Raw genomic sequence first — 27,895 nt, forward strand, 5'->3', positions numbered from 1 at the left:
CTCTCAAGTATATGTTGTTGCTCATACATGATACTCCATCTCTCAACTCTGCCTTTTCACTGACGGTTCTCTGCTCCTAGAATTCTTTCCCTTCTTCCCCGACTCCTGAGATTATAAACTTGAGTAAATGGGAAGATAGCAGTACCATTAATAACAATGGAAAATGGAGAAGCAGATTTGGGGGAGAAGATGAATTTAGTTTTGAAAATGTGGAGTGTGGGGTGCTGATGAGACACTGAAGAGGAGGTAATCATCTGGTATTTGGTGGAATGGGCATGGACCTTCGGGAAGATGTTGGCACAGTCTAGCTAGCTAGATAAAGCATTAAGTGTTCACTGTGTACCAGGCACTGTCCTAAACATTGGGAATACAAATGCAAGTGATACATGCATTCTTTCCATTTACATTTCAATGAGGGAAGATAACACTTAAAGGGGAGTGGGAGGAGCAGAGCATACTATGGAAATGGTTAGGAAGTGGTGTAGAGGCTTGGTTCCAAGCAAGATAATATGAAAATTGATATATCAGAGTCTGGCATCCCCAGAGCAGAGTCCAAGATTCCATCCAGTGGAGGGGAAAAGAAAATGATGGTGCGAGTGTAGTAGACTGTGTAGACTGGTGACTTAGATTTTTGAAAATCATATCCATAGAAATATACCTCTTTTCTTACTGATAATTGAAGCCATAGAGATGAATGGAGTCCCCAAGGAAGAGAGTAAAGTGAGAAAAGAAAGCCAAGGACAGAGCCTTGGGGGACATCCACAGTTAGCATAAATAGGAGAGAGGAATGAACAAATGTGGCAGAACAGTGAACCAGGGAGAACAGCATTGGACAAAATGACCAAACTCAGAGGAAAGATCAGCACATTTTCCCTATCCAAGTGTATCCATCAGAGAAATTAGAAACTAGAGGGAAAATTGGTGCTCATGGGATTTCTTGATGGGAGTTCAAATAAAAGTTCCTTAGCAAGAAATCATTTTGCATTCATTATTCAGATCAGTTCAATTCAATTCAACAAATACTTATTAAAGACTTTGCATGTTTGAAGTGCTCTGGTAGACCACAGAGAAACAAAGACAAAAACCAAAACAGCCCTTACTTTCAAGAAGCTTAACAGCACTTTCTAAGTATATTCAAGGATTTTTATCTTCTATTCTTGATGCCCGGACCACTATATTTATACACATATTAATCTCGTCCACTCCATTCACTTTACAAGGGAGGAAATAGAGGGCCAGGGAAGCTAAGTAACTCAATCCAAATCATACAAGTAAGGTCAAAGACGAGATATAAAGCTAGATTCTCTGACTACAGTATGAGTGTTCTTTCCATGGTACCACACTGCCTTCTTGTTCAAAGCCAGGCTTGCATTGACTTCTCTGCTCTGACTGTGGAAGAAGCAATAGGTCATGCTCTCTCATTTCTAAAGTAAAAAGTGACAACAGAAAATAAAATGAAAACCGTTTTTTCTTTGTATCGGATCACAGGGAAAACACGTATATACTGAAATATAGAAGTTTGCACAAAACTCTGGGTATACCACTCATAGGGAAATTTCAGGTTCAAGATTAGAGGGATATTTTGTCATAGAATATGCAGAAGGTCTCCCCAGCAGCCCAAGGTGTACCTCCATGCACATAATCTCCATGGTTGTCTAGAAATATTGTGGAAAACAATGCCAAATCTGTTTTTTCTGTTTTTTTTTTTTTAATCTTTGGTTTCTTTTTTTGAGTAGCAATGCCCAATTGTGGAGAATAAATTTGAAAAGCTAATTCAAGTCAAACAGAAAGGAAAGGATCATAATTTTTATATTTTCTTAGTAATAAATTTCTGGGGGAGGAAGAATAAAAAAATTCCCAAGTTGAGCCTGAAAGCCTCTTTTTGGATAATGCAATACTGTTTTTAAGTAGAAATCTAACTTCACCCTTAATCTCATGATGTCTTGGATGGGACACATTGTTTTTCATATCAAGGGTTCCTTGTACAGAAGTATAGATTGACATTGTGCATCTTGCTATATCACTGATTTTCATGGATGTATTGTAAAAGAAGTGGCCCCAGGCAAACTGCATTCCTTTGAGTGTAACACAGGCAGGGCTTTATGAAGACCATCATGCATGTCACAATAGCATCAGACAATACACTTTAAGTGCTCAGTCAGCTCATCACTTTCTTGGTGGTCTTAGACCTCAGCAGACAAAGACAGCACCAAATAAAGTCACTAAATTAAAAACTGGGAGAGAAAGACAGAACTGTAGCTCTGACCACTTCTCAAAATTTTTATTACATGCTTTGGCGAGCATTTTTAAAAGAATTGTCAGGAAATATAGAATGTTTACAGTTGAAAAGAACTTCAGACATCATTTACTATAGCTCTAAACAGAAGCGTGAGGCTTTTCTTTAATATCATTGACCATTGGTCAATTGGCCATCTCCCCTGTCCTTGAAGACATCCAGTGATAGGAAATTCACTTCACAAGGCACACTCTTCCATTTGTGGGCAGCTCAAGGCTTCGGAAGCCCTTTCACATATTCAGCTAAAATATGTTTTCCTATATTAATTTCATTTATTATTCCCAGTACAAGGCAAATTGTGAACCTTCGCGTTCTTTTTCCTCCCCCCCCCTTTTAAAAAATATTTATTTACTTTTAGGTTACAACATTCAGTTCCATAATCCCTTGGGTTCCAAATTTTCTCTCCCTTCCTCTCCTCCTCATCCACCCCCCATGGTGGCATGCAATCTGATAGAGGTTCTGCAAATACCTTCACACCAAACATTAGTCAAGTTGTAAAGAATTATAAACCAGTGGAATGAGCCATGAGAAAGAAGGAACAAAACAAAATTAAAAAAAGAGAGAGAGCAAGTAGTTTGCTTCAATCTGCATTCAGACTCTGTAGTTCTTTCTCTGTATGTGGATAGCCCTTTCCATCATGATTTTTTTTGAGTTGTTTTATTAACCTTGCATTGCTGAGAGGAGTCCAGTCTATCACAGTTAGTCATCACAGATATGATGTGTCTGTAACTGTGTACAGATTTCTCCTGCACTCATCATCAGTTTATATAAGTCTCTCCTTGTCATTATGAAGTCTGTCTGATCCTCTTTTCTTATACCACAATAGTATTCCATTATATTCATAGACCACAACTTGTTTAGCCATTCCCCTATTGATAGTCATTCCCTTGATTTCCAATTCTTTGCCACCATAAAAAGAGCTGCTATAAATATTTTTGTATATACAGGTCCTTTTCCCACTTGTAAGATCTCTTTGGGATACAGCCCTAGAAGTAGTATTGCTGGGTCAAAGGGTATGCACATTTTGAGGAATAGAGTAGTTGATCAGTTTAATAGTTTAGGTGTATGAGACACCATAGTCAATTACTATGGTAATCCACTGTTTGACAAACCCAAAGACTCCAACTTCTGGGATAAGAACTCACTATCTGACAAAAAATACTAGGAAAACTAGAAAATAGTATGGCAGGAACTGGGCAGAGACCAATATCTTACACCATAAACCAAAATAAAGTCTAAATGGGTACACACTCTAGATATAAAGGCTGATCTGTAAGCAATCTGGGAGAGCAAGGAAGAGTTTGCCTGTCAGATTTATGGAGAAGGGAAGATTTTATGACCAAACAAGAGATAGAGAGCATTACAAAGTGCAAATGGATAACTCTGATTACACTAAACTGAAAAGTTTTTATACAAATAAAGCCAATGTAACTAAGATTAGGAGGAAGTGGGAAATTGGCAAAGATTTTTTACAACCAATGTCTCTGATAAAGGCCTCATTTCTAAAATATACAGAGAAATGGGTCAAATTTGTAAGAATACAAGTCACTCCCCAATTGATAAATGGTCAAGGAAAATGAATAGGCAGTTTTCAGAGGAAGACATTAAAGCCGCCTATAAGCATATGAGAAAATGATCTAAATCACTATTGATTAGAGAAATGCAAATCAAAACAACTCTGAGGTGCCATGTTTCACCAGTCAGATTGGCTAAGATGACAAAACAGGAAAATGATAAATGCTGGAAAAGATGTGGGAAAATTGGAACATTAATGCATTGTTGGTAGAGTTGTGAACTTATCCAAACATTCTGGAGAGCAATTTGGAACTATGCCCAAAGGGCTATAAAAACCCTTCACATTCTTTTTTTTGTTTGTTTGTTTTGTGGAGGGCAGTTGGGGTTAAGTGACTTGCCCAAGATCACAAGGCTAGTTTTGTGTTAAGTGTCTGAGGCTGGATTTGAACTCAGGTCATCCTGACTCCAGGATCAGTGCTCTATTCACTTTTCCATCTAGCCACCCCACCCTTCACATTCTTAAAGACATTTATCACATCTTTCCTGTATTCTCTCCTCCAGGATTGTATTGCATAATTTTAAGCCCCCTCACCATATTGTTTGTCTTCCTTTAGATATGTTCCAGATTGTTAATATCTATTCCATATACACATATTTTAACATACATACATTTTAATACAAAAAATACACGCACAAGCATACTACTCATATAATAATGTGTAATGACATAATAATGACCAGTAGTGCTTAAAATTTGCAAGGCACTTTATGGTGATTATCTACTTTGAGCCTCTTGATAGCCCTGTGAGTTAAATATTAATGCTAATATAAATAGGTTACTGCCTCTAGACTGTAAGCTCTTTGAGAATAGCACTGTCTTTTACCTTTCTTTACATCCCTAATTCTTAGCAAGTGCCTGACACATACTGGGTGCTTAATAAATGTTTTTTAACTGATATATATGCATACATATAGTAGTATGTATGTGCTACATATATGTATGGAAGTAGAAATTTCTTATAAATATATTACTATATATGTATACAGTGTATGTAATATGTATATAATGGCACAGTGCCTGGGACATAGCATTTAATGAATTGCAAGTGCTTTATTGAATTGAATGCACATATATATGTATATATATACATATGTGTGTATGTATGTATATATACATAGATATGGAGATATAATTTTACTAGCAATTTCCATTGTGACTGATGGGTTTCTATTCAGCCTCATTTACATTGTACAGATGTAGAGAAATTAGGATAAGTATTAGTTTCATGTGTGACAAATCTATAAAGTAAGCAATTGAATCCTTTTGGAAATATGGAAGAAAATATAGCAATGCCTTACAACTGCCATGATAAGTTTACTTGGTGAAATTTTAAATCTCAAAGTCTTGTCACATGGTTAGTCTTTTTGGGCACATAAGTCCAAATGGACAAAAGCATTTTGTTTCCTTCCAGTTCATGGGCATAGATGGAAAAAGAAACATGAAAAAAGAATGAGGAAAACCCGAATCAAATTTGCCTCTGAGCAATTAAAAATATAGATTTAAAAAGATATGAAAATAGCTTGCTGTCCTATTTTTGGTCCCAAAACACAATTTAAATAAAATGTACATAGGAAAGTATTTCATGGGAAGTGCTCAGATTTATACAAGTCATTTGCCATAACTGTTATTTTTAATGATTGGAAAAATAAATGTTAATGATAGCAACTGTGATTTTTTTTTCTCAGAAATTCCTTTGGAAAGTCTGAAATATTTACTGTGCTCTCTCCTTGCCCATAATGCATTATCATCCGCACTTAAAATTGGAGAAATAAAGTGTATAGAGGTTGAGATTTAATGATTGTAACAGTTTGGCCTGACTATATTAACTACTTTCCAGCCAATTTGCTTTTATTCTGCTCTGATAATGCCTAGTCTCTGAGCAATCAGGGGCATCTTGGCATGTTGAATATCTTTTTTAAAACATGACCATACTTTGGAGATATGATCTTTTTATACAAAGCAGGCTTCTTGAATCCCAATTTTGTATAACCTTTGCTAGAACCCCAGAAAGAAATGAGAATGAAGTATGGAGAGGTGTGTCTATATGGGCTTTGGAGTTCGTAAAATTAGGAGTTTGACCTCCAACTACACACCTAAGTAAATTTTTATATAGCACATTATTCTCTACCTATGTCATGAAAGACTTCATTGTAGGGCTTCTTTAAATCTGGCTAATATGCTGATATGGGGACAATAAAATAATTCTGGGTTAATTTCTTTAAAATATGAGGCAAAAACTCCAGAAGGAGATGCATGGAGTTTGAGAATAAATTATCAAAACAACATAAGGTTTTACAAAATATATGGGAATTGCAGAAAAATTTCTCAAGCAAAGAGTGGTTAAAAGCAGGGAAGAGTTGGTAATTGGGAAGGGAAATAGAAGTGCCTTTTTGATGAGGCTGACTGTAGTTGTCAGTAGGGTTTTCAGATAAGAGAAAGGAATGGTATTTTATTTTTGAGTCTTCATATTTTATTTTAATCTTTGCTACTTTGAACTTTACAAACTTAATGTGAATATTTCAGTATGGAAAAAGAAATACATGTAAAAAAGCAAATCTATACTATATTCAGTTTATTTTTATTTTTATTTATTTTTGCTTTTTTTTGGAGGGCAATTGGGGTTAAGTGACTTGCCCAAAGTCACATGGCTAGTAAGTGTGTCAAATGTCTGAGACCGGATTTGAATTCAGGTCCTCCTGACTCCAGGGCCAGTGCTCTATTCACTGTGCCACCTAACCACCCACAGTTTATTTTTTTTAAAGTCTACCTTTGAACATTCCTTTCTTTTCATGGGTGCTCTTTTCACCATTTTCTCTTTTTTTTTGGAGGGGGCATCACTACCATTATCTTCCTCTTCCCTTCATCCCCCTCCCCCCAAAAAATCCTCCCCATAATAGTTTATTATAGTCAAGCAAAACAAATCTACATGTTGACCATATCAAAAAAAATGTATGTATTATTCTACACATCAAGACCATTTCCTCTATTTTAGTGAGCAGAAAGTATGTTTCATTATTGGTTCCTTGGAGTTCTGATTGGTCATCATTAGTCAGAATTCCCAAGTCTTTTGAAAATACTTTCCTTTACTGTGTTGTAATCACTATATAAATTATTCTGGTTCCTCTCATTTTACTCTGTATTAATTCATAAAAATCTTCTTATGTTTGTCTGAACCCATCCCTTTTATCATTTTTTTTACAGCATGATATTTCAACACAATAATATTCCATTGCATTCACTTACTACAATTTGTTCAGCCATTTCTCAAGTAATGGCTCTTGGTTTCTAGTCTTTGCTACAACAGAAAGTGCTGGAGACACAAATAAAGGTGAAAACAATCCTTGCCTTAAAGAAGCTTATATTTTATTGCAGGGAGAAATCATGTAAATAACTAGGTACTTCTTAGATAGGTAGAGAATAGAAGCTTTATTTGTTAAGACTCTTTTTTCTTTAAATCAAACATAAATCTACCTCTTTACAACTTTTATTCTGTTCCTAGTTCTATCCTCTGGAACAGAAAATAAATCTTATTCTTGTTCTACATGACAGTTCTTCAAATAGTGAAGATAGCTATCACAAACTCACCAAGTCTTCTCAAGGCCAAATATGCCTAGTTACTTTAACTGATCAATATCAAACATGATGGGGTATATGTGATGTTCAGGGAGGACTATCACCTCTGGTGTGACAGCATGCTGAGCCCTGTTTAGGGCTGTTCATCCACCTTCACCCAACTCTCAATTGTGGCTCTAAGAAGCTATAGTATGGGCAGCAGCCACACCTGGTAAAACCAGCCCAGCAGAAAGACTAAACCAGGTTGAAGGCAACCAGCAAGCCTCAACCCCATTAATGAAGACTTCCCTTGGTGGAATAGGTGGACAAGCTGGCCATGAAAGTGGCTTAAACAGGTGCCGTGAAGTACTTAGACTTTGGTCAGACATAGAATATACCAAGGTCATCCACTGTATCCTGGGTCATCTCCAGTCATCTTGACTCTTGTATTGTCACTGGACTTCAATGACTATGGAAGAGAGAGTGGGGTTGGTGGATGACTTTATGTATCTCCAACTCACTTAAATTGAATTCATACACAAGTCAAGACATTACCCTGGGTTGTCATTTATCCCCCTGAAAACAAAGGACAAACAATGACAACAGTAAAGCTTGATCCTGAGTCTTCACTATCTTGGTCATTCTTTGTATATCCTCATATTTGTCACTGTCCTTTCTAAAATGTAATGCCCCAAACTGAATACAAAATTCGTTCTATATGTGGTCTGACCAGTTCAGTATATAATGTTACTATCATCTCCCTTTTCCCCCTAACCACACTTAATCTTGTTCCACTTACCCAACCCATAGTTTCTTTATCTATAACATATGGATAAAGAACCTCTCTTAATGCATTGTTATGATGAACAAATGAGAAAATATTTGTAAGATACATGAAACCCCAATGCACTCTCAAAATCTCGTAAGATTCCTTTATCAATTTTGGCTGCCATGTCACTACTATTTACTCATATTGAACTTGCAATCCAAAAGAGGTCATCTAATCAATGCTTTTTAAAATGAAAGTATTAGACTAACTATTCTATGAAATTCATTTTTATTCTATTTCTATGATCTCTCATTGAAAGATGAAGAAACTGATGGTTCAAGATGTTAATTGATTTGCTCAAGGTCAGGCATATACAAATCTAGTACCTTGAACATAAAATCCAGTGCTTTTTAATTTTCTAGGTTTCCCCTTCCCCCCTTTTAAAATGTTCTCTGGTACCTTCGCAGGTGTGGTGGAGATCAGAAAAAGCTCTTATCCTAAATTCCACTCTTGGCCAGATATTGAAGTAAGCAGTAGGAAGCCTAGTGGAACAAACAGAGACATTGATTTGTGATGTCAGAAATATTGTTCCTAAAAATAGTGCAGTGGAAAAGAAATACAAGTTATGAAGCAGGATAAGATAGATTTTTGAAGGTTTAATCTTTTAAAAAATTTAATCAGTTGCTCAGAAAAGTGATAAAGTTCTTGATTAATTTGTACTGTTTCTCTACAGGAATAAAAATTACCTCAAAGTTCAGCAACAGGATAAAGTCAAAGGTTAATAACCAACTAAAGTCTAATTCTGAATCATGCTTGTCAGAGCAATATAATATTCAGGCTTCCCACAAGTGACAAAATTCCAAAGCGATGTGACGCTAGTCTCAAAAACATGAGAGTAATGTACCATGGATGTTCCTTTGGATGTTTTTCTTATAATCTCCTAAAAATAAAATTTGGAATTTGCTTTAAGCAATTTGTTTTTCAGAAGGCCATAGATAAGCACAGATCTGACTTGGGTGGTCATGGAAATGAAATTATGTTCATATTTGTGATATTTATATATTTTCTGGGAATGTCTTGGTGAAAGAGTGACATTTTGTGCATTTTACTAGCAATCAACTATGTATGCATTGAAGTATTATGCAATGCTAAATTATTTCAAATCCCCTAGGAGAATAGAACTATTTTTTTAAAATGTCACAGATCCTGTCCAAGATGCTTTAAAAAATTCTCTGGAAAGGACATTTACCAACAATAGTTTTATAACGGTATTAGAATGTGAAATAGCTTTCCTTGCCTAAGATTTAATAAAGCAGTATGGCACAATAGAAAGAACAGTAGATTTTGACTTAGAGAACCTGGATTCAAATCCTGGTTCTCTTATTGCCTCTAGGAATTTGGGCTAAGCACTTATCAGTTTTCTTCTTGGTAAAATAAATGTGAATGGAATATATGACTTCCAACATCCCTTCCTGTTCTAAAGCTATTATCCAAAACTCAAACAAACTATTATAGAATTATAGAAAATAGAATAAGCCATTAATAGAAACCTTCCCCTTTAGTCATATCTATAAGAAATCTTGAATTTCTTTTGCATATATAGTATTTTTCTAAGTGCTGTGTTTAGTCATTTTTTTTTGGTTGTGTCTAACTCTTTGTGACCCCTTTTGGGGTTTTCTTGGCAGAGATATTGAAGTGGTTTGCCATTTCCTTCTCTAGCTTATTGTACAGATGAAGAAACTAGGCAAACAGGGTTAAGTGACTTGTCCAGGGTCACATAGCTAGTAAGTATCTGAGGTCAGATTTTAACTCAGGTCTTCCTGATTCCAGTCTAGCACTCTATCCATCTAGCTACCCTAAGTTCTGTGAGGGGACATAATTATTAATTTTGAAGATCTAATGGGGAGCTAATATATATATATGTGTGTGTGTGTGTATATGTATACATACATGTACACAAAATTACTTACAAATAATACTTATAAGGCAATAGTGAAAATACTCTAATATAGGCTATCTGGACAATAAAGAAAAGAAACTATGAATCTAAAAATGTAAACAGTAATGGACAACTTAAATCCAGTAGCTTAGATTAACCGCATATTTAAGGCATGAGAAAAGACTTCCCAAATATTGGATTAGTGGTCTTGCCTTTAACTCCAAATACATAGATAGATGATTTCATTAATGCAGGAAAAGTATCTCACCCAATTTATCTGTGACATAGTAGATAAATCCACAGGAGCTGCCTGAGTCACAGAGAAGTCAACCAGCTAGTAAGTAGCAGAAACAAGAATTGAACTTGGACCTTTGAATTTCTGAACTTGCACTGTAATCCATTAAACTACACTGATCCTTACCTCAAAGCACAATGTACTGCTAATGAAACCATCTTGAATTGGTTGAGAATGGGGTTGTAGGATGACATATTAGTGTTTCCTTGTACCATTGAATAAACTTAGGTATATGGCATAGTCTCAAAACTTTTCCAAAGTGACAAGTATGGTGTAGAGTAAGCATTCTTGATCTGGAGTCTGTGAACACCATATTTCAGAGGATCTGTGAATTTAGATGGGAAAAATATTACATCTTGGTTTCCAACAGCCTTTAACTAAAATTCATCATTTCCTTCCATTATACAAAAACGTGGTTTGTAGAAATGGTCCATGGACATCACTGAATTGTCAAAGCACTCGATGATACATACAAAACAGTTAAGAACCCCAAATATAGTAGACAGTGTATCAGTATTAAGTTTACTTGTTGGAACACAATGGGTCTCTTTGGGAATAGTGCTTTGATTTCTAATCTAGCCAAGTTCTAACATCTTTAGAGATTCTAGAATAGATGCTAGTTGTTGTTTTAAATCAGCAAATCCTCAGAATCTCATTAGATTCTTTTAAAGAATTATGTTCAAGTTTTCTAATTTTGTTCAAGTTTTATAATTATGTTCAAGTTTTCTAATTTTACTAGAGCATTTTCTAATTCTTTAAAGTAGTTTTGGATAGGGAAAAAAAGACCTTTAATCTTAAAGTTAATCCCATAGCTAAATCCATGGGTGAATGATAAACTCAGAAGTCCAATTGGAAGTCTCAGGATTAATGTTTTCAAAGACCATTCATCCTTCTCATGAAGTTAAGTACAGCAGCTGAGCAAAATAGAATTCCATTTTTTTTTCCAGTGGGTTGTTACAGTGACAAGGGTTCTATATAATAAGGTCTATTTACTCATCCCAACAGTCAGTTACCTCCCTCATGACCTTATGGAGCCTGAGGTAATATGTTCTGCATGGTAGCCTGGGCCTAAGATGAATTGAAGAAACTGTTGACAATTATGCATTGTATCTCATTTTTATCACACTGGGGTGCTACTGTAAACCTCTCTAATGTCTCCTGCAGTCTGCTTTGAGACTCCTGCTCACAAGGAAAGTCATGGGGTATACCTTATCCCAGTCTCAAAGGCATTTATTTTTCCCTTCTCCCACTCCACCAATTTTCATTATATTTTGTAGAATAATATATTCATTTCTAGGAAAGCTCTTCATGCATTTCCCGAATCTGACTTTGTTTTCACCCAGCACATTTGCTGTACATAATGTACATCACATGTTATAAAAAATGTGGAATATTTGCTCTGGACATTTTAACAGTAACTTCAAAGTGTAACTGAGCAGTCAGAAATTTTTTTCTTCTGGGTCAGTTGCCTTCTACCAGACACCAGAAGCCCATGCCTATCTGGGAAAGTAAATAAATATGGCACATCATGTTTGCAATTGCAAAGATTTCTGTGTTTGACTTGTGTAAAATCAGTTGGAATGTTGGGGTTCTATTTGTAATCTACTTTGCTCCAGATACAGACTAAGGCAAATTTACAACACTTTTTAGGAATTAGTGTCTTAGTTTTAGTGGCATGTACAATGTGCTAGTAGGGCCTAATATGTTTGTTCAAAAAAGTAGTAGATTTAATAGGTTTTATAAATTATGACTAAAATGCTATTTAAATGTATTCATGTGCTTTCATATTATTTTCCTTTCTGAATTTATCCATTTCTAATTAGAGAGCCATTTCTTATAACAAAGACTCAAGCAAATGTGACAGTATATGTAGTATTCCAATCCATAGTCATTCACCTCTGAAAAGAAAGTAAAGAGGCTCATTCTCATTTCTCTTTTCCAGTGTCAAACTTGGTTACTATAATTTAATAGGTTTGAAATTTGATATTATTATTTTTTTCACTTTTATTTTTGGAATCATCATGCATATTGTTTTCCTGGTTCTGTTTATATCATTTTGATCATATAAGTTTTTCAATTCCTCCCTGTTTTACTTACATCCTGTCTTTTGTGGCATTCATCACAATCATATGCCAAAATTTGTTTAATCATTCCACAATTGATAGTAACCTTCTCTGCTTCCTTTTTTGCTATTACAAATGATGTTATGACTAATTTTTTTTTCTTTTCTGTTTTTGACATCCATGGATCCCTGGATCAAAGGGTAAGGGCACTTTAGTCACTTTCTTAGCAAAATATTACACTACTTTCTAGAATAGTTAGAGAAATTCATAATTCCATCAACAATGTATTAACATGTTTGTCTTTCTATAGCCTCTCCAAGAATTATTCTGTACTTTTATAATTTTCCCCAACTTAATGGCTATGAGGTAAAACCAAAGAGTTGTTTTGATTTTATTCATCTTTAAATTATTTATAGAAATTCTTCCAAATCGTTAGTAGTTTGAAATTGTCATGAAAGTGTCAGTTTCTATCTGACTACTTAGTCATTTTGGAATGGCTTTTTATATTAGAAAATCATGTAAGTTCCCTAAAAATCTTAGATATCAGACCCTTCACAGAGATATTTGATACAAATTTTTTCCCCTAGTCAGTTGCTTCCTTTCTTGTATTAGTTATTCTAATTTTGATCATGCAAAAGCTTTTTAATTTCATATAATGGAATTTATCTTTTTATCTTTTATAATTTCCTCAATCCTTTGTTTGGTAAATAATTCTTCTCCTAGCCACTGCTTTGAAAGGTACTTGATCTAGTTCTATTCTAGTTTTTAAATGCTGAACTTTAATGTACATGTTGTTAATAAACTTTGAGCTTATTTTGGTGTGGGTACCAGATGCTGGTCTAAATCCAATTTCTGCCAAACTATATAAATTAAATTTATGCATTTAGATTCTTTATGCATGTATTATTATGCTTTATTATGCATTTAGATTTATGCATTTTAGATCTTTTAGAAAAAGATAATTATCTTTTAAGTGATATTTTATAAAAAATGATACCACCACTGGAAACAAACCCTTTAAAAATTCTGCATAAATATAGCTTGAAAGACAATATGGTATAGTGGTTAGAGGGATGACTTTGGTCTCCCTTCTTGCCACTGAGGTATACTAGTTGTACCACAGTGGGAGAGTCATTCAAACTTTTTTCTTTTGCTTTTTGGAGGGCAAGTGGGGTTAAGTGACTTGCCCAAGATCACATGGCTATTTTTTGTGTTAAGTGTCTGAGGCTGGATCCAAACCCAAGTCCCCCTGGCTCCAGGGCCTGTGCTCTATTCACTGCATCACCTATCCACCCCCATTTAAACTCTTAGTATCTCAAATAATTATGCAAGATTATAAATCATAAATAAATTCATAAGCATTTTTTCAGTGCTCACTATATGCCAGATGCTGGGAATATAAATATAAAGAATAAAACAGTCCCTACTCACAAACAGACTACATTCTAATGGGAAAGAAAATAATTATATAATTGTATGCTATGTCCTATAAATTATATTAAAAATAAATACAAAGTAGTTAAGTACAAGGTAGTTTGGGACAGAAGATATGAGAAGGGCACTAGCAGTTGGGGGAATCAGGAAAGACTTCATCTACAAGTGGTACCTGAATTATATCTTGAGGGAAGAGAAGGATTCTACAAAGCAGAGGTGAGGAAAGCATGTGCTTTAGCTGGGGATTTGCTTTGGTAAGTGGATTACATATAGAACATTCCAAATGAAGGAAAATGAAAGGAAGAAAAGGAAAACAAAGTGAAATATGACTTAAAATAAGTAAAGGCTTTGAATCTTGTCAAGAAAATCCAAGTACGAGAGTCAAAATGGCAGAGTAGAAGCAGATCCTCCCCACGGCTCTGGCTTCCACCTTTCCCAATTCATGTAAAAGGGGACTCTGAACAAACTTTGGAGCTGCAGAACCCACAAAATGACACAGAGAAGCTAACCTCCCAGTGAGGACAGCCCGGCAGGCTGGCAGGAATCGGCCAGAATAGGGCTCTGGGAGCCAAGCCAAGCCCCAAACTGAGGTTTTAGCACCAGGGTGGGCCTGACCAGCCACTGGCTGGAGGGACTCCAGATTACCAGCAGCTATGGCAGTCCAGAATTATCAACACATAGATACTAAGGACAAAGTGAGAGGTCAGTGCACAGTGGAATTTGGGACCCAGTAGTTGGGAGTGTGTTGGCTTTTGCCCCCAGGGCAAGAAGCTACTGAGGGCTGTGCCACAGCCCCTGCCATGTGGTGGCTTCAGCTCCTGGCCTGCAGACTGTAGGGGGACCAAGTGACCAGTCTGAGGGGTAATCACTCTTCCTTTAACCTACTTGGATCTGGATTGCAGTCTAGGGTGGAGGTCCTGGGGTGTGTCTCCAGCTTGCCAGAGCATGTGGAGGCCTCAGAGAGGGCACCCAACTAATACCTCTGGCAGCTGATTAAGCCCCAGCATTTTGTATGAAGCTCCCCTGTCTGGTAGCAGAGTCCTACTGTGGCAAAAAGCCCAGAAGTCAAGTAATTGAGTGGCAATATGACCAGGCAAAGGAAACAAAGCAAACAGAAGAACCCAACATTAGACTGCTATTTTGGGGACAAAAAGGATCAAAGCATGGAACAGTGAAGTCAGAACTCCTGTACCAATAGATTCAAAGGAAAATACGAGCTGGTTACAGGCCATAGAGGACCTTAAGAAGCAGATAAGAGAAATGGAGGAAACACTGGGAAGAGAAATGAGAATGATGCAAGAAAATTAAGAACTGAGAGTCAACAGCCTGACTGAGGAAAATCACACCTTAAAAAATAGACTAACTCAAATGGCAAAAGAGGCTCAAAAAGGCAATGAGGAGAAGAATGCCTTCAAAAGCCAAATTTGCCAGATGGAAAAAGAATCTCAAAAGCTCACTGAGGAGAATCATTGCTTCAGAATTAGATTGGAGCAAATGGAAGCTAATGACTTTATGAGAAATCAAGATGCTGTTAAACAGATCCAAACAAATAAAAGAATAGAAAGCATCATGGAATATCTCATTGGAAAAACCACTGACCTGGAAAACAGATCCAGGAGAGATAATTTTAAAATTATTGGACTACCTGAAAGCCATGATCAAAGAAAGAACCTAGAAATCATTCTCCAAGAAATCCTCAAGGAAAACTGCCCTGATGTTTTAGAACCAGAGGGCAAAATAGAGGTTGAAAGAATCCACCGATCACCTCCTGAAAAAGATCCCCAAAAGAAAACTCCTAGGAATATTATAGCCAGGTTGTGAAATTCCCAGATCAAAGAGAGAATATTACAAGCAGCCAGGAAGAAATAATTTGAATTCTGTGGAAATACAATCAGTATAACCCAGGTTCTGGCAGCTTCTACACTGAGGGATTAAAGGGCTTGGAGTGTGATATTCAGGAGGTCAAAGGAGCTGGGATTAAAACCAAGAATCACCTACCCATTAAAACTGAGTATCATGTTTCAGGGGAAAATATGGTCATTCAGTGGAATAAAGTACTTTAAAACATTCTTGCTGAAAAAACCAGAGTTGAATAGAAAATTTGATATTCAGATACAAAAAGCAAGAGAACATGAGAAGGTAAACAGGGAAAAGAACTCATAAGGAACTTATCAAAGTTGAACTATTAACATTGCTACATGGAAAAACAATAATTGTAACTTATGAAACTTTTCTCAGTATGAAAATAGTTGAAGGGAATATATATATATATATATATATACATATATATATATATGGGTATATGGGCATATGAATACATATGTGAATGTGTGTATTTATGTTTACAGGTATACATAGGTAGAGGGCACAGGACCAATTTAATAGGAAGGGATGATACTTAAAAGGTGAAATTAAGAGGTGAGAGAGGAATATAATGAGAGGAGATGGGAGAGACAGAATGGGGTAAACTATCTCATATAGAAGAGGCAAGGGAAAATGGTTACAATGGAGGGGAAGAATAGGAAGGCAAAAGGGAATGGGTCAACCTTATTCTCATTGAATTTGCCTTGGGGAGGGAGTGAAATACACACTAAATAGGGTATCTCATCCTACAGGAGAGTAGGGGGGAAGGTGATGATAGGAGGAGTGATGGAAGAGAAGGCAGGCTGGGGGGGGGAGGGAAGTTGAAATCACCCATTTTTGAAAAGGTACAGGATCCAAGTAGAGAATAGAACAAGTGGGAGGCGGGATATACCTACTATGTTAATGTTTTGCATTAGCTACACACGTACAACATATACTGAACTGCTTATCTTCCCAGTAAGGGTGGGTGACAAGGGAGGAAAAGAATGAATCTGGAATTCAAAGTTTTAAAATAAAATGTTATATATATATGCATATATATATATGCTATTATAAATATTATTTTACATGTAATTGGGAAATAAGATATACAGGCACTGGGGCATAGAGCTCCACCATGTCCCACTGGAAAATTTGAAAGGGATATGGGAGAGAGCAGATTGGAGCAAGGGATATCTTGTGGGACTATTATTTTGGGGTGATGGGTAGGGGAAAAATGGGGAGAAAATTTGTAACTCAAAATATGGCAGAAATGAATGATGTAAATCAGAAGTTAATTAAACATTTGAAAAGTGAAAATAAAAGAATAAAGAAAATCCAAGTACTCCAAGTTTTCTGTGACAAAAAGTGGATTGTCATCTTATTTTTCAGTTAATTTCTATAAAACTCATAATAGCACCTGCAATTTCTTATTCCGTGAATAATTTCATTATAGTGCCCAATTATATAATGATCTTTTTGATTGATTGAAGTTTAAAAGTGTATAGAGCAGGTTGAACAAAAATACACCAGTGTGAAGGCTAGAAAGAAATAGAAAAATAATCTATCAGGGTTCTACTGTATTTCCTGCCTGTGCTGAGCATATTATTTGGCAAATTATTGGTTTCAAACTGAATTGGCTCACTGAATCTAGTCAGTCCCAGGCCATGCTTTATATCCCAGCTAGTTATCTATCTGAGTCTTCTTGCCCTTGCTACTGCTTGGAATGGTAAGGGAATTTGAAGATCTTAATGGGCCTCACTTGGTCTGATGAGACTCTGGGTAACCATTGAATCCCCAGCTTTGAAAACCCAAATGTTAGTGCTTTCCTCTCTGCTAACTATGTATGTATGTAATGGTCAGACAACTAAAAGCCCTGTCTGTTTATCTGTTGAATTATCTTATTTTCTCTGTCTGTATTTTTGTCTGTTTGCAATTTATTTTTGTATTTTCTCTGAAGTTCAGGGTGCTCACTTTTTCCCCTGAACTAAGTAAATGATATATGTGTTTGATTAAAGTAAGATTGTTAACCCTCTTTGAGTTGCTTTCCTTTAGATAAGTAGATCAAAGAACCTGTACTAGCAGCCATCCTGGGTATGCTAGGATGTTTGCTGTTATGCTACTCTGTTTCTCCTCACCTACATAAATATCTCCCCATAGTCCCTGGGAAATTAATCCACTTAGATGTGGAAATCCTATCTTGGAGTTAAGCATCTGGTTGATGAGGAAGTGAGCTTAATCTTAACCTCTCCACTTTATCTATCTGGCACCATCCACTCTGAGTCTTTGTGGTCCTCTCCATCTCTTCCTCTAGGCACCAAAATTAAGACTTAAGTGCAATTGTTTAGAGAAAGGATGTGCCATTTATATGACTCAACTCACTATTGCTGTAACTTCCTTTCCTGGATATCACTTTCATATATGTGTTGTCTCCCTTTGTTATAGTGCCCTTGAGGGCATGAACTACTTTGCTTTCATATTAGTATCCCTAATGTTTAAGCCAGTGTTGGGTTCATAGTAAGCACTTGATAAGTGATTTTCATTGATTAATTCTTTTTTTTTTTTTGCAATGGGGAAGGCAGGCCAAATTGGGGTTAAGAAACTTGCCCAAGGCCACACAACTAGTAAGTGTTAAGTGTCTGAGGCCGGATTTGAACTCAGGTCCTCCTGACTCCAGGGCTGGTGCTCTATTCACTTTGGCACCTAGTGGCCCCCATTGATCAATTCTTTAAAACTCTTATCTCAAGTTATTCATTTGACATATTGCCCCGAAAAATTTGTGCATTAATCCAGGGTGAAGTGATTGTTAATTAGGGAACAAAATTAAAAATGCATTGAATCTGAAAAGTGTGTTAACAATGTTGTTGCTTCCTATTTATTAACTTGCCCTGATGGGTCTGTTGAAGTTATTATAGTCATTGAATGATTGATTCATTGACAAGGAATAATATGAAACCTGCAATTGCCAATTGGGACATTTCAAAAGATGGCTTGAGTAGATATGTGTGTCATTTAAATTCAATAAATATTGCGTGGAATATCAGGAATTCTTAGTACACCTTGCTTCAGGGGAATGAATAATAAGGTATTACTTCATCATTAAAAAAAAAAAACCTGTAAAATTAGGCTGGATCAAAGGGAAGATCTTGAGGAGAGTAGAACAAATGCCTGGGAGATTAATAATGAGAAGTAGGAGAGAAGTCACAGGGACTACATTTTTCCACAGGTTAAAATATGAGATGGGTTGATGAGCTAGGGATTTAAATAGTTTCTGAGAACTTTTAAAACCAAATGTCCTGGGAGGCACAGAGACATTCTTGGTATGATTCTGCCTGGGAAACTACAAGTACGTATAAACATGAAGTGCATTTTAAGAGGTGCAAATGAAAGGCCTACTCTCCAAGTTTTGTGTAGAAAATAGTGAGAGTAGAACACTCGTTCAGTGAATTTGTACTCATGAAAAAGTGCCCTGAAAAGAATAGCAATTGTAAGGAGTCTTTGCAAAGTAGGACATTTTTAAAAAAAGTTTAAAAGCAAGGAAGGAAGCAAGACTTTATTAAGCTCCTACTATGTGCCAATCCCTGTGTGCCTTTGCATTCATGACAAATGTTATCTCATTTGACCTTCCCAAAAACCCTGGGAGGGAGGTACTATCACTCTGCCCATTTTATAGATAGGGAAACGGAGGCAGACAGAGGTTAAGGGACTTGTACGGGGTTGTACAGCTAGTCAGTGTCTGAGGCTGGATTTGAAGTCCAGTCTTTCTGATTCTCCAAGGCCAGTGCTATATCCACTGGGATTTTTCAGGAAAGAAATCTTTCAGGTAGATAATGGGATAACTAGGATCATGTGTTGTCTTCTTTGTGGTTTCATCAGAACCTACAAACACTGTATAGTGTGTAAGGCAAAGTAGAAAAAAAGTACTAGATTTGGAGTGAGAGGATCTGGGTTCAATTCCCAGTTCTGAGAGTTACTAACTCTTAGACCTTGGGGGCAAATTATACAGCTTCTCTAGGTATCAGGTTTTTTTTTCTTAAATGAGTTAATTGGGTATCATTTAACTCTAAATCTATGATCCTAAAAATGCAAATACAATCACAGCATCTCCAGTTTAAAAACTTCCATTTCCATCATTATATTTTGAGAATATTATAGGCTTCAGTACCCAGGTTATCACACTGCAAGATATCATCGTTCTAGCGCATCAGAATGTTCAAGGACTATGTCTAAAGGCAAGAGTGATGGGAATGGTCTCAGGATGACATACTACAAGGAGTAAGGTGATGGAAGCCAAATGGAGCTCGGTTTGGATCAGATTAAAGAGAGTCTGGAAGAAAACACCTTTTAAGTTTTCCTTTCGACTTCTTATAATTAGCATTTATTACGAAATTAAAAACAACTTCCTATCTTCTGTTAAATTGGCATTACATTGAATTAAAATACCAGTTTAAAGAAAATGGTCTGTTATGTTATCAGCCTAGCAAAGCTTAAGGTGATTAAAGTAATCAGATGCTCTAAGTAAAACGTCTCCTGCCTCCTTGTACACAGCCTCATCTAGGCCCTCACTGCTATTAGGCAAGCATTCTCCATCTGTCTCATCAACTCACTATTCCTTTCTCCACAGGGAGTCTTCCAGACCTTTTCCGCCGTCCTCAGATTTCCCATGGCTCCCTCTCTACCACCTTTTCATCTGGAAACTACCTCATATTTTACTGAAAAAACTGAGACCATTTGCCATGATCTTGTCTCCTTTTCCTAATCTCATGTCACTCATAAGTCTTCTGACAGTTTCTCCCTGTGAAGTCCTGTCTTATATGAAAAGATGGACTTATTCCTTGTCAAGGTTAACCCCCCTACTTGCTCAATTGATCCCATTCCTTTCTGTCTTCTTCAACAGATCGTCCCCTCTTTTATCCCCACTGTATCACTAATTTTGAATTTCTTCCTGTCTACTGGCTCATTCCCTACTGTCCACAAACTTACCCATGTCCCTTTTTTGCTCAAAAAATCTTTGCTTGAGCTTTCCATTCCTGCTATCATCTTTTAAAAAAAATATTTTTACAAGGAATTTACTTATACAGCACTATACCAACACAACTGCCAAAATTATTTTATAGATCTAGAAAATCTAATAACAAAATTTATTTCAAAGCACAAAAGATTGAGAATATCATTGGAATTAATGAAAAAAAAAGGGGAAGGAAGGTGACCTAGCTGTACCAAATCTCAAATTTGGCTGCAAAGCAGTAATCATCAAAACAATCAGCAACTGACTAATAAATAGAGAGGTCTATCAGTGGAATAGTTTGGATACATAATACACATCAGGTAACGAACATGGTAATCTAGTATTTGATAAATCCAAAGATCCCAGATTTGGGAACGAGAACTAATTACTTGGCAAAAATTGCTGGGGAAAAAGAAAAGGAAAACAATTTGGTAGAAATTAGGTATAGACCAACATCTCATGCCATATACCAAGATGACACAAAAATGACTGCATGATCTAGACATAAAGGATGTTACCATAAGCAAATTAGAAGAGTGTGGAATAGATTACCTGTCAGAGCTATGGAAAAGAGAAGGATTTATGACAAAACAATAGATAGAAAGTATGGGATTTAAAATGGATAATTTTAACATCAGAAAATTTAAAAGTTTTTGCATAAGTAAAATCAAAGTAGCCAAGATTAAAAGGAAAGCAGGAAACTGGAGACAGAATTTTACAGCAAATGTCCATGATAAAGACCTCATTTCTCAAATATATAAAGAACTAAGCAAAATTTATAACAATACAATCACTGCCCAATTAATAAAGGGTCAAAGGTTATGAAAAGGCAGTTTTCAGATGAAACAATCAATGCTACACATAATTATGTGAAAAAAATACTCTAAATCACTATTGATTAGAGACATGAAAATCAAAAGAACTCTGAAATTCCACCTCACAGCTATCAGATTGGTATATATGACAGAAAAGGAAAATGCTGGAGGGGAAAAAATGGGACACTAATGCACTGTTGGTGGAGTTGTGAACTAATCTAACCATTCTGGAGAACAATTTGGAACTATGCCCAAAGGGCTACAAAACTATACATACCCTTTGATCCAGCAATACCACCATTAGGTCTATATCCCAAAGAGATTTTTAAAAAGGGAAAAGAAAAAGACGTATATGTACAAAAATATTTATAGCAGTTCTTTTTGTAGTTGCAGATTTGAAGATTCAGTGGGATGCCTATCAATTGGGGAATGGCTGAACAATTTGTGGTATATGGTTGTGATTGAATACTATTTTGCTGTAAGAAGTGGTGAACAAGATGCTTTTAGAAAAACCTGGAAAGATTTACATGAACTGATGCGAAGTGAAGTGAGCAGAAGCAGGAGATTATTGTAAACATTACCAGCAATATTGTACAATGATCAACAATGAATGACTTAGATACTCTCTGTAATACAAAGAACTGAGATAATTTTTAAGGATTTAGGATGAAAAATTCTAAGCACTTTTTTTTTGCAGTTGGGGTTAAGTAACTTGCTCAAGGTTACACGGCCAGGTGTTTCTGGGTGGGTGCTAAGTGTCTGAGCCCGGATTCGATCCCCTGGTCATCCCGACACTGGGGCCAGTGCTCTTACTCACTGTGCTACCTGGCTGCCCCTCTAAGTACTTTTTGAGAAAGAACTGATGGAGTCTAAGTGCAGATTGAAGCATACTATTTTTATTTTCTGTGTGTATGTTTCATAACATGACTAACATGGAAATATGATTTGCATGACTATCTATGTATAACATATAGCAAATTGCTTACCTTCTCAATCAAGGAAGAGGAGAGGGAGAGAATTTGGAAATAAAAATTTTTAGAATTAAAGTTAAAATTATTTAATGTACAATTGGAAAATAAGATATTTAATTTATAAATAAAAAATGTTTTGCCAAATGTTTCCTAATTTCATACAAAACTTAAAACAATCATATTTCGTTTTTTAATTTTGAGTTCCAAATCCTCTCCCTCCTTTCTGCCCTTTCTTCCTCCTTGAGAAGGCAAGTAATTTCATATCAATTATGCATGTGAAGTCATGCAAAATATATTTCCATATTAGGCCTATGTTAATTATCATCTTATATATTTCCTGCCCTTTGTGGCTAAACTCCCCCAAAGGCCATTTACAATAGGTACCTCCATTTTCTGTGCTCTCACTCTTTTCTTAATCTCTTTCCATTCAGCTTCCACCTTTATCATTTCCCCCAAACTGCTCTGGACAAAGTTAGCCATGATCTCTTAGTTGCCAGATCTAATGTTTTTTTTTCTTAATCCTCATTCTCTTCCACCTCTCTGTAACCTTTGACGTTGTTGATTACTCTCTTGATACTCTATTCTCTTTAAAGTTTTGAGACAATATTCTTTTCTGCTTCTCCTCCTACCTATCTGACTACTCCTTCCCAGTCTCCTTTTCTGGATCCTCATCCAGATCACGCCCTCTAACCATAGGTGTCCCACAGGGCTCCATCCTGGGTAGTCTTCTCCTTTTCCTCTATATTACTTCATTTGGTGATCCCATTAGCTCTTATGGATTTAATTACCATTTTAGGTGATGATTGCTTAAGAAGTAATCTATCCTGTCCTAACTTCTCTGCTGACCTCCAATCTCACATCTCCAACTGCCTTTTAGACTTTTTGAACTGGATATTCAATGAACAATGTAAGTCTAAAAGGAACTCATGATCTTTCCCTCTAACACCTACACCTCACCCGTACCATTTATTTATTATTGTAGTGTACAACACCATCCTTCAAGTCCCTCAGCCTCACAGCCTGGAAGTTATCCTTGATTCCTCACTATCTCCAAAAGCTCCTCCCCAAACTGTCACCAGAATCTATCAATTTCACCACTGAAACATCCCTCCAGTATGCCCTACCCTTCTCTCCTCTGATATTGCTGCAAGTCTGGTTCAGGCCCTCTTCACCTTATTCCTGGACTACTACAACAGCCTACTAGTAAGTCTGCCAGCCTTAGATCTCTTCCCACTCCAATCCATTCTCCATTCAGCCACTAAAGTTATTTTCCTAAAATTCAAGTCCAACCATGTTTTCCCCCAAATATAATCAATAAACTCCAGTAGCACCATATCACCTCCAGGATCAAATATAAAATCTTCTTTTTGGCATTCAAAGATCTTTGTAACATAGTGCCTTCATCCTTTACTAGTCTTCTTACACTTTACTCCCTACCATGTACTCTTTTGATCCAGTGACACCAGCCTTCTTGCTGTTCCATGAACAAGACACTCCCTCTTTTTGTTTCTGGGCTTTTTCTCTGGCTGCCCCCCATTCCTTGAATGCTCTCCTTTCTCACCTCTGTCTACTGGCTTCTCTGGCTTCTTTTAAGTCCCTATTGACATCCTACCCTCTGTAGGAACTCTTTTGCAATCTCTCTTAAACTTTAGTGCCTTCCTTTAGTTAATTATTTCCTATTTATCCTGTATGCAGCTTGTCTATATTTCTTTGTTTGTCATCTCCCCTATTAAATTGTGAGCTCCTTGAGGGTAGAGACTGTCTTTTACCTCTTTTTTTTTTTTGTAATCCTACTGCTTAGCACAATGTCTGGCACATAGTAGGTACTTAATAAATTTTGATTGATTGATTGATTTTATCTCCAATTGAGGGCCTTTCAGGATAAAGTCTATTTCCTTCCTCTGATACGGGTCTCTCAGAGGTTAGAGAGGAGTTTTGCCGTAAGCATATGTGACAAGATAAAATCAAATAAAAGATCATCTGTCCACACTTCTTCAAATTTAGTAACAATAAAGGAGCTCTGCAATTTCCCAAAAGTAAGTGAGCTTGCTCTTCTTTCCCTGCTAAGTTCAGGGCCCAGCTTGTCTGTTTGGACTGTCTGTCCCATATCAACAAGCTTTATAGGATGTTCATCCAAATGCATCTTGAAATATGGGCAGTAGACATTCTTCATTTATTTAGTCTTTTCTGTGTGGTTGGACAAGCCAGATTCTTTGGAGTGATTACAAATCTCTTCCAGGAAGCTATGCAGTGTTGTGGGCTGAATATAATTAGCATATCATCATGCACAGGGAATCCATAGTCAACCTGGAATCTGCATTGGATAACTCTCTGCTATGAAATTCTACAACACATTATTTGTACTTCTTTATGAGACATATCCCAATTTACCCTGTGTCACATTTATTTATGTATTATACAGACACATAGGTATAGTACTAAAGGCTTTTTAACATTACTTTTATTTTTTTTAATTTTTATTTTTTTGAGGGGGGAGGGCAGGGAAATTGGGGTTAAGTGACTTGCCCAAGGTCACACAGCTAGTATGTCTTAAGTGTCTGAGACTGTATTTGAACTCAGGTTCTCCTGACTCCAGGGCTGGTGCTCTACTTACTGTGCTACCTAGCCGCCCTGAGTTCCATTACTTTTAAATGACTCATAATGTACCATATTTATGTTGGGAAGAATCATCTTATTTTTATTTGGGGACATTTATTATATTTATTTGCAATATAACACATATTTTATGGGTATCTTATTGTATGTATCTTACTAGATTTCATGTTCTCCATGTACTTATTTAGTATTAAATTATTAAAATTAGAAAAGACTTGAGATATAATCTTATTTAACTTTCATTTGCAAGTGAGGAGAGTAGGCAAGAGAGCTTATGTGATATGCCCAAGGTCAGGAGACTGCTTATTGGTAGCTCTGGGACTCAAACCCAGGCCTCAGGACTGCTCGTCCAGATTTTCTTCCAATGTACTCAGGGTTCTTAGATGTTAAGTAGAAGAAAATAAAGGGAAGTGAGGCCATCACTTGAAGCTAATTTTAAAATGAATAATAGAAATGCTGAAGGGAAGCATTGTAAAGTAGATAGAGAATGACTGTAGCATTAGGAAGACCCAATCCTGCCTCAAATTTGTACTGGCTCTGTGACCCTGGGCAAGTCACTCAACTTCTAAGTAGCCCAGGGAACTCTTGATTAATATAAGTTTCAGAGCAGGTGCTACCTGTATTTGGGGAGGAGTTTTCTTCCCAGAAACCTTTATATCAGCAAAATCACAGGTCTGGAAAAAAAAGAAAGTAAACAAGCAAGAAAGAAAAAAAAGAGGCAGCAAAAGAAAGAGAAAGAAAAAGAAAGGAAGAAAAAAGAGACAAAAAGAGAGGGAAGAAAAAAGAAAGATGGGAGGAAAGAAAGAAAAAAGTTTCAAAGGAAAAGAGGCAGAGAGAGAAAGTGAAAGACAGAAAGAAAATGAAAGAAAGAAGGAAAATGAAAGGAAAAAAGGAAGAAAAAGAAAGAAAGAAGGGAATACAGATGGGAAAGAGAAACAAGTAGAGAGAAAGGACAGAAAGGGGAAAATTAAGAAAGAAGTAGAAATGAAAGGAAAGAGTGAGAGAAAAAGAAAGAGGTAAAGAAAGAAGAAAAAAGGAGAAGGAAGGGAAGTGAGAAGAAACAAAAAAGGAAGGAAGGAGGGAGAAAGAAAAAGAAAAAGAAGGAAAGAGTAAAGGAAAAAAGAAAGGAAGAAAAAAGGAAAAGTAAAGAAGGAAGCAAAAGAAAGAAGGAAAGAATAAAGAAAGAGAAAGGAAGAAAATGGATAGATGCATGCATGGTAGTGGATTTTGTTTCTTTATTTCTAAGTTGGCCATAGGGTCACTAATGAATGAAAAGAAATCGAGTCCAGATTTTGTCTTTTCATCGACGCTGTCTTAATTTATCAAAACAATTATCTAACAGAAACCTCTATTTCAATTCCATGAGTTTTAAAAATGATCTTGCAAGTGTTTTCAGTACCAAGGGAAAGGCATCGTTATTTCCTGGTCCTGCCCTGGGAACAATTTGTTATCTCCAAGGGTTTGTTAATACTCTGAGACAAAATGATTTTTTTTTAAGGGATATATTGCCATCCTAACCTTAGCTGCTTCTATTGTTGTTAGTTGATTTTTTTCCAGGTTCCTCATTTGTGAATGGCAGGACAATGGAACTGTAATGGGAAAAACTGCTCTTGTGTTTAAAAAAAAGAGTACAACTTTCTTAAAGGAAGTACTTCTGGAGAGGAAGCCTTCCTTTTCCATCTTCTTTTGTCCTTCTGCTCCCCTTCCTGCATGATGCTGCTGCAGGGTTGCTCTTCTGTCTTAGAAATGTCAACAAAAAAGGCATTCCTGCTATGTCTAGGGTAGCCAAGCATTCTTCAGTGTTTCTTATAAACATTATGGAACAAATGTCCCAGTTGTTTCTCTAATTTCCTCAAGGCTCATGTGACACAATAATAACTACTATGCATCAGCTGCACATCTGGATTGTGGAAGAATTGCTAACTTCAGCAAAAGAAAGTAGTTTCCAAATCTTATTTAATGGCAACCTCTTTTTATTAAAAAAAAAAACTGTCACCTTCCTTTTCATAGCCATCTATACAAATTATCTTCCTCATTAATTTTATTTAAAATAAGAATGAATTCATTTTAAAAAATCTAAATAAAGAATACTTTAAATAATGCTTTATTTTATTAAATAAAACAAATAATATAATAAATTTAATATATATGAATATAAAATAAATATATAATAATAAATAAATAAAATAATAAATCAGTTTTTAAAACATAAGTCTTAAGCATATAATAAACTGAAATTAAGAAGCATAGATGTTAATTTATTGAAAAAAAAGCTCTTAACAGTTTTCATACTAGTACAAAAAAGAGTGCCTGCCTTCAAAGAGATTACATTTTATTGAGAGAAAAAAGTATTCCTATAGAAAAGGTTTTTTTTCAAGTGATACAGAATAGATACAAAGTTATTTGGAAGGTAGCACTATTGACTGGGGTGATTAAGATAGAACTTCTATAGAAGGCAGCATTTAACCTGGGCTTTGAATGAAGTTGAAGTTCCTACTAGACACGAGAGTAGGAAGTACATTTCATACATTGGGTACAACTTTGCAAAGGTACTGATATAGGAAATGGAATGTTTTCTAGAGTAGGTAGGCCAGATTGGGAGAAGTATAGCCATCAAGAAGGAGAGCAATGTGCAATGATTCTGGAATGCAAGACTAGAGTCAAATTGTGAACTTTAAAAGTCAAACACAGAAATACATATTTTATCTGAGAGGAAAGT

The 27,895-nt window shown here is 36.1% G+C and overlaps 1 long non-coding RNA gene across 3 annotated transcripts in view; it reads left to right on the top strand.

Moving 5' to 3' along the window:
• Positions 1-27,895, top strand: part of LOC138141784 (uncharacterized) — a 327,266-nt gene that overhangs the window by 24,911 nt on the left and 274,460 nt on the right. The gene's annotated exons all lie outside the window — the stretch shown is intronic.

Source organism: Petaurus breviceps, unplaced genomic scaffold, assembly GCF_028583685.1.
Source record: "Petaurus breviceps papuanus isolate PSGF00001 unplaced genomic scaffold, PetGlider_PUasm1.0 90491, whole genome shotgun sequence".
NCBI classification, from domain to species: Eukaryota; Metazoa; Chordata; class Mammalia; order Diprotodontia; family Petauridae; genus Petaurus; species Petaurus breviceps.